The sequence below is a fragment of the Arvicola amphibius genome, chromosome X (assembly GCF_903992535.2).
Source record: "Arvicola amphibius chromosome X, mArvAmp1.2, whole genome shotgun sequence".
Lineage (NCBI taxonomy): Eukaryota > Metazoa > Chordata > Mammalia > Rodentia > Cricetidae > Arvicola > Arvicola amphibius.
In genome coordinates, this window is record NC_052065.1 from 94,664,725 (window position 1) to 94,677,864 (window position 13,140).

Sequence of the window (13,140 nt, forward strand, 5' to 3'; positions counted from 1 at the left end):
CAGGCATACACACAGACAGAATATTGTATACATAATAAATAAATAAATATTTAAAAAAGATTTTTCTGTGTTACAGTTTTGGCGATCCTGAAACTCTCTTTGTAGAGCAGAATGGCTTTAAACTAACCAAGAGCTGCCTGCCTCTGCCTCCTAAGTGCATGTGCCATCACACCTGGCTGACTTCTCTTTTAATTATTATTGTTACACACAAATAGACACACATACACACACATATATATATGTGTGTGTGTGTGTGTGTATAATACATACATATATACACAACTTGCAGAATCTTTTTACTATTGTTCACATATATATGTACTTGGGATTATATAACCTATAGGGCTTATTCCTGTAGAAAATTTATTCTTCCCCTCTCAGCAACCATTAAATTGCCTGTAGCACTTCATCTATTAGTGCGGCCTTGTGACACCCCCCTCCAGGTTGAGATGTCAACTAGTGTTGTCATTATGCAGGTCTTATTTAATCAACAATATTATTGAGATTTTATTGATACAGTAGCTGGAGAGATGGCTCAAATGGCTGGAGAGGTGGCTCAGTGGTTAAGAGCACTAACTGCTCTTCCAGAGGTACTGAGTTCAATTCCCGGAAATTACATGGTGGCTCACAACCATCTATAATAAGATCTGGCACTCTCTTCTGACATAGAGACAAAACACTGTATACATAATAAATAAATCTTTAGAAATCCCATCATTGATACTGCATCATTGTCATGTCTAGAAGATATTATCTACCAACGAGCATCCTGGTTCTCTGGTTCTCAAAAGCTTTTTGCAATTTTTCCCTGAGCCCTAGATATGGGAGACTGTGTTGTAGATATTACCAATTGGGGTCGGGAATCTCATGCTCGTTTGTTCTTTGTATTTTGGCCAGTGGTGAATCTCTAGTTGTCTCTAGCCATCACAAAAATAAATGAAGCCTCTTTGATGAGGAACTACATTTATCTGTGGATATGAGGATAAGTATTTAGAATGCAGTTAGAAATTGTACTAGTTTAGTAAAGTGTCAATAGTGACTTCTCTAGGGTCTACAACATTTCCAGCCATGGATTCTTTGCTAGGTTTACAATAACATGCATGGGTTCTCTCCTGTTGTGAAGGCATTCTGTCCAATTAGACAACTGTTGGTTATTTACAATATAGTAATACCCCTATTGAACCATCAGGAATATGTTTCTTGGCTAGTTGTTGTGGCTTATAGGTTTTACATCTGGGTTATTGATTGCTTTTCTCCCTTGCAAAGCATGTTCAGATATTCTGAGAGCTTACTAGTCCTCAGGAAGGAGCCTTCCAGGATATTTCCAGCTCAATTATTTGAAGTCCTGTGTCTAAACTGTGTGGTTTCTTCAGCAATGGGTCTTACCTTCAGGTTATTGAAGACGACTAAGGGCAATGGCAATTTCCTACATTGTTTGGAGAATCTCAGACTTCCCTGGTCAACAACTAGAAGGGAGGTTTCGCTTGCCTGGTAGTAGAATTTTTTGTTAGTCAATTGTTCTTGGGCAAGCACTATCACCCATGTGGTGTAACACAATGTGTGTGTTTGTGTGTGTGTGTGTGTGTGTGTGTGTGTGTGTGTGTGTGTAGCGCAATGTCTGCCCAATGCGCCATTCACTAAGGTATGGTTTGCGAGTCAGGCAATGGGCTGGAGATTGAAACACACACAGGCACACAGACAGAAACATGGGTAACACCATGTATGCTCCAAGAATGCCCCTTTATTGTGTTCCAGAGCAGCTTATATAGAATCTCCTCGACTAATGGCCATGCCCTAACTCTCAGCTGCAAGCCCACCAGAAACCACTCCCCTGCCATCAGGAACTCCTGTAGGTCTCATGCTCAGAGCAGCTGCAAAACAAGTTGTTTGATCAGAGAAGCTGCAAGCATAGGAAAACAAGTTGTTTACTCTGGCAGGCAGGGCGTCACAGGAAATTCAGGACCTGGGGGGTCCACAGTCCCCAACATGTGTGTGTTTGTTGGGTTGGGTGTATGTGTGCTGTGTGTGTGTGTGTGCGCGCGTGCGCGCATCTATGCACGCACACACACATATGTGTATTTGATGTATCCCTGTGGCTTTTGCAAACGTTTTTATTATTATTTATTTCTCCTTCCTTCCTCAGACTCTGTATTACTTTCCAGTCTCCTCCCCAGTTAAAATTCTCCCATTTTCCTATTTACCCCTGCATAGTGTTTGTGCCTGAACCCCTTTCTGGGGCTCCTTCTCCTCCCTCCCCATGATTTTGTTGTACTTTTCAGGTTTCTATGGTTACTTTAGGTTGCACACTCTAAAGATTCAAAGTGACTTATTTTTTATTAATGACAGCTTTGGACTTGCTGCATTCATCTCTCCTAGGAAAAATTTAATAAGAGAGAAAATCAGAGGATGAACGGTACTTACTGACAGCCTCTGTCAGATGCAATCTTTCTACCTTTTTCAAAGTCACCCCAAAACCACCTGACACAAATCCTCTAAGACACCCCAATACCATCCTACTGAGACATTCTGTTATTCTTTATGGTGTGCATTTTTTCTCTTCCAATGAGTAAGGTCTCAACTTTGACTGCAGGTGTGTTCTTGATTATGTGTCTAGAGACTTTGTTCTGAATTGGTTGGCCACCCTTGGGCGGCCACACAGGCTTTCCTAAGTCCTTTTTTTCCTTGCTTCCACAAGACCTGGACCCCATGCTTATCAAAAATCCCTAAGTGGCAGAGACTGTTACATAAAGTTGCATGAAATTTCAGGTAGATTATCTATGATATAGTATGGAGTGTGAGGTAAAAGGAATGTTTAGGAAAAGCCAGCAAATAGTTGCCATGGTGAAAGGATCCATCCATCTCTCTGATACCACAGCCTCTGAGATATAAAGCTTGGTCACGAATCCAAAGTCACCTACATTAAGAGACAATAGCAAAAGTCATTAACATATAAAATGAATTTATTTACATTTTTGGCCCAAGTTAAGGAAAATCATTTGGTTATCTCATGACTACTCCCTTGCAAGGCCCCAACTCTTCACTTTAGTCAGGTTGAACTGCCTGTCCCCATCCCCACTTCCCAGCCAAGCCCATCAGTCCTGAGCCAAGCTCCTCTTTTAAGAAGCCCTGATAATTTCAATATCACCTTCCTTCTTTTATGTATTAAAGTGACTTGCAAAGATTATTACAACTTCCTCAGGGACCAAGCAAGATGTCTCTGGTCACTTTTTCACCCCATTGACTGCTGGAGGTGCAAAGTGGGAAAGATGCTCAGGGAACGCCTATGTGACCAGCCAATTTAAGACAGAGAAGAAGCTCATCGTGCAGGAGTTCAGACTCTGGGGCTCAGGGAAATCTCCTTCTAGCTCAACTATCCCTTCCTGTAGAGCGCCAAAAAGACCCAGATTGTATACGCCCCTGATGTGATCACAAAAGGCTCCAACAGAGCACAGGAATGTAAAGTTGGAAGTGATGATGATTTCTCCGCAGCCCAAACGATTATACTGTACATCGCAGAGATAACACAATTCCATTTATAGAGATTGGTGTGTTTGTCAGTTAATCCTTACATTTCCAAATACTCACCCAAAGTACAGTGATGTTATTGAAGTTAAGAAGCAATATCCCACTGGGTGGGAATGGCACACACCTTTAATCCCAAGTAAATGCCCTCAAAATAACAGCCTTGAAAATGCTTTTTAAGTAATTAAATAGGGAATTATTCTAAAGCTTGTCCCACAGTGCCCCGAGGGCTCTGCAACTCACATTGCTCCGGTCTCCAGGCATTTCCCTGGAGTATTGTTCAATTTCCATTATGATGAACCATATATTTAAATAAAACAATTATAGCAGTTTAAAACACATTCTCAACTGCATGTGGTATCATTTTCCGAAATTCCCACGCACAGGAGGCTAAGGGAAGAAGATGGCAAATTCTAGCTCAGCATGGCCTACGTGATGAGACTCTGTTTACAAAAAGACACAAGGATAATAGCTTCAATTCATAACAAATGCAAGGTCAATAGTAGTGTGAAAAGTCTGCCTATGTTGTTTGGGAATTATAGTTAAAATAGTAAGATGACAAAAATAAAACACATTTATTAACAAAAAGATGGACAAAAGAGAATTCACTTAAAGTTATGCACAAACCAAAAGGAAATCTTAACGATATTAAGTGCACAAGAAGTAGTGAAATATAAATGATAATTGAGATAAATCATATTAAACAAGAAGGCAACACAAAGATAAGTATGCATAATGTGTCTATAAATTTGAATATGTGTATGTGGATATAAATATGTAAACATACAGATACAAGTTAAATTTCCACCCAAGAATTAATCAATTTGAGTACTATGTACCAATCTACTCATAGGCCACATTTCAGATGAACATCAGCAGGGGAAGTGATACAAAATAATTTCACTTTACAGATATGTATTTGTATAAGAGTCCCTGCTACTCTTGACATGGGCAAAATCCAGGAACGAAATCCTTAATTTGGGATTGTTTCAGAGAGTCAGCAGTCTGAGAAGCTGCCGAAAGATCTGCCCTCAATCTTATCTTCAGCCAGCAGACTATACAGAAAGGAGAAGAGACGGTCAATAATTCCAAAGCTCAGACTTGCCACTCTGATCAGAAGGTCAATCTGAACTCTGATGTAATATAATATGGTGTTGGTGTTTTTCTCCTCCTCCTCTGTTCTCTGTGATGGGGGTAGAAGTGAGGGAGGTAGGGAGTGGGGGTTTCACAAACACCAAAGTCACTAAGCATTCCTCCTGAGCCAGCTGTTTGGATGATATTCAGGTTGAAGATTAACTCAGAGCAAACAAACCATTTTCAGTGAGCATGTGGATATCTTCCTATAGAACAAATACAAATGTGTTTTTATAATATAGAATTCACAGTGTCCTTATCATTGTGTCCCTGTCATTTGTTATAGCATGGCCTTTTTTCCCTGTGTATATTATAGTCACCCCATCATCATCTTGAAGTTGCCATGTGGCAATGGTGATTGACACTAGTAGGAGGAGGAAAGGGTCATGGGACTCTCACCTGGAATTCCAGCTATTCCTGACTTCTACCATCCTCCTGCTGCAAGAGATCTGAAGATCTGCTCAAGTATATAGGACACAAAAGGTTAACTAAAGGACAGATGCCATGATGCAGCTTCCCTGAGGTTGTCATCTGTATTTCCATAGGGCTTTATGGCGATGCAAATTGTTCTGGGGTCACCGATACACCTTAAAGTAATGTTTATCCCTGCTCTATAGACACAGCCAAAAACCATGTTCATTTTCCAAGATGGGTGAGTCATTACTTTGGCCTATTGTTAGCTCCGTATCTTGAGTGACCAACAGATGTTTGCTTCTTGCAATAGCCTCTTACTCTTTACAATATACTGTATTTGGGAAACTATCAAGATAATTTGGAGGGAACAAACTTACTATTGGACTGACACAAGTAAATGTTCATGAGTAGCTAGACACTAGTTTAAAGCAGCTAGGACATTTTACTTGCTACTCTTGCAATAGGACACAGACTAATACATAACCAGGCTCAAATTTTAAATGTGAGAATAAGTATGGATTTTTGACAGAGTAGAGTTGGAGGGTAGAGGAATTCTTGTTAAACTGACTTAATGGGGTTCCTGATAAAATTGAGACAATATGATCAAGAAACAAGGGTGAGGACAGAGGAAATAAATACATTAAAAATGACCAGATTGTGGGGAGTTGGAATGAGCAAAGTTCTATGTCAAGCACAATGCCACGCCTGATCTTTGCGCTATTCGCTATGTGCTATGGTATGGTACGCACCTGTACTAGGTAACAGTTCACGAGTCTCAGGCAAGGGACTGGAGATAGAAACACACACACACACACACACACACACACACACACACACACAGAGAGAGAGAGAGAGAGAGAGAGAGAGACAGAGACAGAGACAGACAGAGAGAGACAGAGAGAGAGACAGAGAGACAGAGACAGAGAGAAACAGAGAGAGACAGAGAGACAGAGACAAAGAGACAGAGACAGACAGAGACAGAGACACAGGACACAGGTAATCCTTGAACTCTCCAAGACTGCCCCATTTATTGTGTTCCAGGTCAGCTTATATAGGGATCCTTAACTGCTAGCCATGCCCCAGCCAAACCCACCAGGAACCACTCCCAGGCCATTAGGAACCCCTGAGGGTCTCATGCTCAGAACAACTGCAAACACAAGAAAACAAGTTGTTTTGCTCAGAGCAGCTGCAAACATTGGAAAACAAGTTGTTCACCGGAAATTCAGGGTCTGGGAATGCACAGCCCCCACATTTCTGTGCTGAAACTTACTCTGGAAGGCCAAAGATAGGACACAAAGATAATATATAGTAAAAGAAAAGAAGGTTCAGAAGAACTGGTGAAAATTTGGCAAGGGAGATAATTTTTGTCACAAATATATACCTGCTAATTTTTAAATAGATAACAAAGTACAGAGCTTGAGTAAAGAAGGTTAAAACAATTAATTGTCTTTGATATAGTACTTATATGTACATACATGTGTGCTTCTATGGCTAAAATATATATAACAAAATATATATGATCCATGCATTCTTGGATCTCAACTCTGTCTCCCTAGACACACATTCATGGGTGTGGTTTTCTGTCTCTTAGTCAGAACTCAGGCTTGGAGGTTAGAGATGTAAAAATATGATGGGAATAGGATTGCTTCTCCTGGGTAGAAAGTTCCATAGAACCACACCAGAGTCCTTATCTCTTCCCTGTCACTCCTACAGAGTGTCCAAATGAGACAATATGGATATGACCCACAAAAGGTCATATACATATTATATACACACACAAATTAAAACTCCTGTTTTTTTTAAATACAGCCAGTTCTGCTTCAAAATTTTCCATGTGTATTAAAAGCATGAACATTAGCTCCTGTTGCTATTGGCATCATATATTTTATTCACTGCCCATCTGCTTTCCTGCTCTGTTCCTCATAATGTTAGCTAATATGGCCACATTGCAGAGTTGGTCCCTTCTAGAAAGAATTCCATTAACACACAAAATCACATCCTTGTCAATATTACCCACTCATTTTCCCCACCCCCTCTTGATATCTGGTCTCCAGGACTCTCTAGACAAAGCTGCCCAGACCAGTTTCCCTGCATCATTCTCTGAGCTCAGAGGCAGGCTGTTGCATAGCAACAGAGGCTCAGAGTCAAATATAGACCCTAGAAGGAAAAGTGGCCCCATGTAATGTCAGTGCTATTAGCGAAGTGTACAAAGCATACCTCCAAAGTCTCAAAAGCAGCCTACATCCTCTTCCTACCAAAGCCCCTCACTCCGTGTTCCTAATGCAGTATGCCTAGCAATTTCTGTTCTTGGTGACGTGTACCATTTGTTTTTTGAGCCCTCCACTTTGTAAATACCTCAGAATGTCACTCACAGAAAGGGTTACATTTGAATAGAATTTGTATTCAGTATGAGCATAGTGGTATTCCACCTTTAGTGCCACCTAAAGGAGTGGTCTTAATCCCATTCTTTTTTATGGATCATAGAACTGTCTCTACGATGGTGAGAACCAGGTTTGCCTTTCCTCAAGAATAATTAATGAAGCTAGCACAGGGCTGTGATTCTGAAGATCTGCCTTCTGCTTCTACTTTATAGAAGCATGGGGAAGCGTAGCTCCTAGGCCAGCCTCTCAATTAGATGATTGATGGTCCAGGATGTTATTTAAAATTGAGAGATCTTGGTTTAAGAGCTACCTGTTGTCCACCAAGTTGGAACAAGAGGTTCCTTCCTGACTCAATGGAGTCTTGAAAGTAGTCCTGCCTTCCTGTGTCCTTTAAAGGTCAACCCTCACATGACCACCTTCAACATTTCCATACGAATACAACAACAATGGTGTCCCTTCGCACAACGTCAAGAACCAGTTTTCAAGGCACACAGACATGGCTGTTTCATCCTCTGACTGGAATTCCAGATGGTTCTAAGGAGGTGAGATTACCATCTTCGTTACTGGTTATCATAGGTCATAATTGACTTATCTGATTAAGGACCACATTTTTCTTTTATCTCTTATATCAAAGTTGTTATGATTTTTGTCTCTTTAAGAGACAAGCCACACCCACTCCCTTCCCCATCTGCTTCAGCTTCCGGCCTGAGCTCGCTCTCTTTTCCATCTTCCTCTTGGAGAGGCAGATGCCTCTCTCCCCACTTCTCCGCTCCCCCCTTTTCTCTCTCTGTCCTCTTCTCCTTCTCCCCCCTACCTCTCTCTCCTCTAAGTAATAAATATCCAATTCTATTCCATACGATGTGTCTGTCCATGTGTCTCCCACCTGCTTGCCCACCCAGCCGCTCGCCGCTGGGAACCTGTGCCTTTCGGGGACTCACTGGTGCCTGCCCAGCCACTCACAGCATGGCTGGTTCTGTGCTTCTGTCCCGGTCAGGGAACCTCACTGTTGCCAGGACCAGTCTGCCCCACCAGCATTTTTTAAAAATCATAAAAAAGCCACCTCTTATCAGGACTTCCCTATAAGTATCTACTAGGATACCTATAAGAGTCTGCTAGCATGTCTTCCCATAGCTAAGTAAGTCCCAGAAAGTGCACACTCCCCAAACCACAGGTAGACCACCTTAGTTCTTTAGTATAGAGAACCATGTGCAAGTAAATCAGAGGCATGTCCAGGACCCCATACTGGGGTTGCCACTTCCAACTGATGATCTCGTATTATGATGGTACATGCCTGTAATCCTAGTACTCAGAAGCTTTTGGCAGCAGGATCCTGAACTCAGTATGATCTTGGGGATTCATGAGGAGTTCTATAAACACTGTACTTTCCAATAAACAAAAATTTTCCCATATGTATTTTTCACACTTTGACTTCACTGATGATAAGTTTGAAAGTAAGTTTCTAACATTGTGATAGAAAAAAATTAGTAACAATTCATTAACTTCTCTCATCTCTAATCTATGTTTATTCTGTTTTTTTTTCTTCGAGTGATTTCCAGGTACAGAATATAGATGACTATCTGAAATTATGGCTTTCTGAATTTTGAATTACCACATGACTCAGTATTCCCATTCCTAGTTTTACACTCAAAAGAAACAAAAATATTTGTCCATTTAAAATCTTGAACATAAAGGCTAGAGTGTCATGCAAAAGATCACTGGCCCAGCACACATGAGGACCTAAGTTGAGGCCTCAGGACTTTAAAAAATGTACATAAAAAGTTTGTGGTGGTATTATTTATAGTTGTCACAATCTCCTATTTATATGAAATGCTGAGACCAAGCAAGTCATAGAGATCAAAGGCAAATCAGTAGCTGTTCAAAGCCAGGTATGAGTGCAAGATTAACTATTTTCAGGAACTATAGAAGTTGGATAATGGTGAAAATGTCTAAAACTTAATTAAAATATGGTTGTATAAATCTATCTAGTTATTAACAATCATTAAATATGTTTTTATAAGTGTGGATTTTATTGTTTATAAAATATTCTCCAATGAACTTGTTAGAAATAGGATGCTGTTCTCTCTTTCTTTTTTTTTTTTTTTTTTTTTTTTTTTTTTTTTTCTCATGGTTTATTTTTTTTTATATTTAAAAATTTCCATCTCCTTCCCTCCTCCTCCCCCCTCCCTCCCCTCCTTCTCCCCTTTCTCTCCCCTCCTTCTCCCCCTTCCCTCCCCTCCCCTCCACCCATACCTCCCCTCCCTCCCTCTCAAGGCCAAGGAGCCATCAGGGTTCCCCACTCTATGCTAAGACCAAGGTCCTCCCAACTCCCCCCAGGTCCAGGAAGGTGATCGACCAAGCTGAGAAGGCTCCCACAGAGCCCGTCCATGAAGAAGAATCAGAGCCCAGAGCCATTGTCCTTTGCTTCTCAGTCAGCCCCCGCCTTTAATCCCAGCACTCGGGGAGACAGAGTTAGGCAGATCTCTGTGAGTTCAAGGCCTTCATGGGCTACACTAGATTGATCCAGTCTCAAAGAGAAACAGCCAGGCAGTGGTGGCACAAGCCTTTATTCCCAGCATTTGGGAGGCAGAGACAGGTTTGAGGCCAACCTGGTCTACAGAATGAATTTCAGGGCAGCCAGGGCTGTTATACAGAGAAATCCTGTCTCTGGAAAAAAAAGATAGCTATAGCCAGGCTCTACCAAGACTTTATAGTCTGTGCTCCTCTAAACTACTGGCTTCCTTCTACATCTCACATGTAACCTCAGAGCTCACTCATGTGCAAACTAGTATATGTTTCTGTTCATATCCATACTTTTGTAACTGTGGGAGTGGTCCAAGCATGGATCCACAAGACGGTACAGAGCCTTCCTTGTGTAATATGATTTCAGGGTCTTCACGACTCTCCAGACCTTCTCATCAGACTCCACTTGGGGATCTAAAGCTTGTGGATTTCATTATGGCAGTACTTCGTACCAACAACTTTCCTACAATAAAGTTATCTTCAGGATATTCTGAATGTTGTGTACATGGCTCTGATTATAAAGATTTCCATTTTCAGAATTCCTTCCTTTCCTTTAATGGTTTGACTTTAGGAAGGAGACCAAATGGTAAACAAAACGATAAAGTCACGAAAGGGACCTACACATTCATGCACGCGCGCGAACACACACACACACACACACACACACACACACACACACACACGCCTATCTATACAAGGCATGTTTTGCTAACATTATACTAGAACTTTCCCAGTTTTAGTGTTCTCAAAGAGAATGTACTCAGCTCCTCTTACAATCACATTAGCGCTAATCATGACCTGCACCTTATAACTCTATACAGAATCAGAAAAGGCCCTGTACATACAGTACAGACAATAGCAACATCAGAACATACAGTATAGGTAATAGCAGCATCAGAACACACAGTACAGACAACAGCAACATCAGAACACACAGTATAGGCAATAGCAACATCAGAACACACAGTACAGACAATAGCAACATCAGAACATACAGTATAGGTAATAGCAGCATCAGAACACACAGTACAGACAACAGCAACATCAGAACACACCGTATAGACAATAGCAACATCAGAACATACAGTACAGACAATAGCAACATCAGAACACACAGTATAGGCAAAAGCAACATCAGAACACACAGTACAGACAATAGCAACATCAGAACATACAGTATAGGCAATAGCAACATCAGAACATACAGTATAGGTAATAGCAACATCAGAACATACAGTATAGGCAAAAGCAATATCAGAACATACAGTATAGGCAATAACAATATCAGAACACTAAGTAACAACAAGGGCTTGTGAAATTGATTTCTCATAGCCACAGGGTGAATTCTAGAAGACAACAGAAGAATATTTATTTGAGTTTTGGATTTTGTCTTGTTTTATTTGGAGTTTTCTATTGTTTGTGTTTGAGATAGGGTCTTTCTGTGTAACTGTGTTGGCCTGCAGTTCACTGTATTGTACAGATAGGCATGGGATTTACAGTTTTTTAGTTTTGTTAGCACACTTAGTCCAGAAAAAATTTAATAATAACACTTGTATAGTATTGTTTATCATATTAGCAACTGCATACACTATCACAGATATGTATGCATAATACTTTGGATGTGTTAACATAAATTATTATAATTTCATAATTTAAAAATATATTTTTATTTTAATTCTCTGTAGAAATTGCTTGTTGTTAACAAATAATCAATAATAATTCAGTAAATAAGGTAGAGTTTTAAAATGTTTTCCCTCAGGCTGGAGAGATGGCGCAGTGGATAAGAGCACTGTTGTTCTTCCAGAGGTCCTGAGTTCAACTCCCAGCAACCACATGGTGGCTCACAACCATCTGTAATAAGATCTGGTGGCCTCTTCTGGCATGCAGATGTACATGCAAGCAGAACACTGTGTTTATAATAATAAATAAATCTTTAAAAATGTAAAATATTGCCCTTAATGCCTGTGCTGCTGGGGTTGTACATAGGAAGTGATCTCCTGTGCCCATGTGTTGTAGAGTACTTCCCACTTTCTCCTCTAACAGGTTCAGTGTGTTCAGATTAATATTGAAGTCTTTAACCCATTTGGACTTGAGTTTTGTGCATGGTGATAGATACGGATCTACTTTCATTTTTCTACAGGTTGACATCCAGTTATGCCAGCACCATTTGTTGAAGATGCTTTCTTTCTTCCATTGTGTACTTTTAGCTCCTTTATCGAAAATCAGGTGTTCATAGGTTTGTGAGTTAAGATCCGGGTCTTCTATTCGATTCCATTGGTCGACTTCTCTATTTTTATGCCAATACCAAGCTGTTTTCAATACTGTAGCTCTGTAATAGAGTTTGCAGTCAGGGATGGTAATGCCTCCAGAAGTTCCTTTATTGTATAAGATTGTTTTGGCTATCCTGGGTTTCTTGTTCTTCCATATAAAGTTGATTATTGTCCTCTCAAGATCTGTGAAGAATTTTGATGGGATCTTTAAGGGGATTGCATTAAATCTATAGATTGCCTTTGGTAGTATTGCCATTTTTACTATGTTGATCCTCCCAATCCACGAGCAAGGGAGATCCTTCCATTTTCTGGTATCCTCTTCAATTTCTTTCTTCAAAGACTTAAAGTTCTTGTCAAATAGGTCTTTCACTTCCTTGGTTAGAGTTACCCCAAGATATTTTATGCTATTTGTGGCTATCGTGAAAGGTGACACTTCTCTGATTTCCCTCTATGCTTCCTTATCCTTTGTGTATAGGAGGGCAACTGATTTTTTGGAGTTGATCTTGTATCCCGAAGGGCACTGGGTTTTGATCCTACCGCATGTACGTGCGTTTGGGGAGCCTAGTCTGTTTAGATGTGCACCTTCCTGGACCCAGATGCAGTGTGTTGGACCTTGGACTTCCCGCAGGGCAGGGAACCCTGACTGCTCCTTGGACTGGAAATGGAGGGGAATGGGAGTCAAGGGAGGGGGAGGGAAATGGGAGGTGGGAAGGGGGTGGAAATTTTTAATAATAAAAATAAAAATAAATATTTTATAAATATTTTTATTTTTAAAATAAAAATATATTTTTATTTTATTTTACTAAAACTATTTTATTTTACTTTTTGAAAAATAAAAAGATATTTTTATTTTTAAAAAAGTAAAATAAAATAGTTTCCTTTGGTTGTTACACAATTCT